Genomic DNA, 1,737 nt, shown 5'->3' with positions numbered 1-1,737 from the left:
ATTTTACAAAAATTTAAAAAGAGAAAAAATCAAGAGAAACAAAACATATATAAAATCTTGTTGAACTCTTGTAGTATGTAATTCTTTTGCAATATTTCACATACATTTTAATGTATTATCTTTCTGTTTGTGAAGATTTCAGTGACTAAAATATTATTTTAATAAATTTAAATGATTTGATTTGATTTCAAATGCACTATATTACGTATATTCAATAAGAAATTGATAAAAGCTTAGATTTACTCTCTCTTTTTCTCTTTGTCTCTCTCTCTCTCTCTCTCTCTCTCTCTCTCTCTCTCTTTCTCTCTGTCTCTCTCTCTCTCTCTCTCTATATATATATATATATATATATATATATATATACACACAGTTGAAGTCAGAATTATTAGCCCCCCTTTGATTTTTTTTCTTTTCTTTTTTAAATATTTCCCAAATGATGTTTAACAGAGCAAGGGTATTTTCACAGCATGTCAGATAATATTTTTCTTATAGAGAAAGTCTTATTTGTTTTATTTAGGCTAGAATAAAAGCAGTTTAAACATTTTTTAAACACCATTTTAAGGGCAAAATTATTATCCCCTTTAAGCTATTTTTTCAATATTCGACAGAACAAACAATTGTTATACAATAACTTGCCTTATTACCCTAACCTGCCTAGTTAATCTAATTAACCTAGTTAAGCCTTTAAATGTCACTTTAAGCTGTATAGAAGTGTCTTGAAAAATATCTAGTCAAATATTATTTACTGTCTTCATGTCAAAGATAAAATAAATCAGTTATTAGAAATGGGTTATTAAAACTATTATGTTTAGAAACGTGTTGAAAAAATCTTCTCTTCGTTAAACAGAAATTAGGGAAAAAATAAACAGGGGGGTTAATAATTCTGACTTCAACTTTATATACAGTGCTTAGCATATATAAATACACCTCTTACAAATTTCTAATTTAAATACATTTTTTTTCTATAGGAAGCGTTACAGTATTATATTTGTGCATATACATTAGTTTAGTCAGTACTGAAGCCAGATCTGGAGCTTATCTGACAAAATAACTTATAATAATGGTCCAAAATTAGTATACTGAAATGTGTTTAAAATATAGCAAAATTCAGGAAAAACTAAAAAATAAATACAATTTTGTTGAAAATTTGTAGGTTGTAATTTTTTTTTTGCAATATTTGCATGAAATTAAATGTATTCTCTTTCCATTTCTGAAGATTTTACTCTATCAGTAAAATATTATTTTCATAAATATATCTGTTTAATAAATCTGTTTTGTTCATTCATTTATTTTCTTTTCGGCTTAGTCCCTTTATTAATCTGGGGTCGCCACAGCGGAATGAACCGCCAGCATTTGTTTTATGCAGCGGATGCTGTTCCAGCTTCAACCCATCAATAAGAAACACATACACACTTATTCACACACACATACACTACGGACAATTTAGCCTACCCAATTCACCTGTACCACATGTCTTTGGACTGTGGGGGAAACCAGAGCACCTGGAGGAAACCCACGCGAACGCAAGGAGAACATGCAAACTCCACACAGAAACACCAACTGACCCAGCCGTGGCTCGAACCAGCGACCTTCTTGCTGTGAGTGGACAGCACTACCTACTGCACCACTGCGTCACCCTGTTTTGTTCAAATGCACCAATATATATTATCCGTATTTACTGAGAAATGGATAAAAATATTCATTTTCAAAATGGGGTGTACTCATATATGCTGAGCA

Source organism: Danio aesculapii, chromosome 23, assembly GCF_903798145.1.
Source record: "Danio aesculapii chromosome 23, fDanAes4.1, whole genome shotgun sequence".
NCBI lineage: Eukaryota > Metazoa > Chordata > Actinopteri > Cypriniformes > Danionidae > Danio > Danio aesculapii.
The sequence above is the reverse complement of the archived record's forward strand: the minus strand, read 5'-3'. Positions refer to the sequence as shown.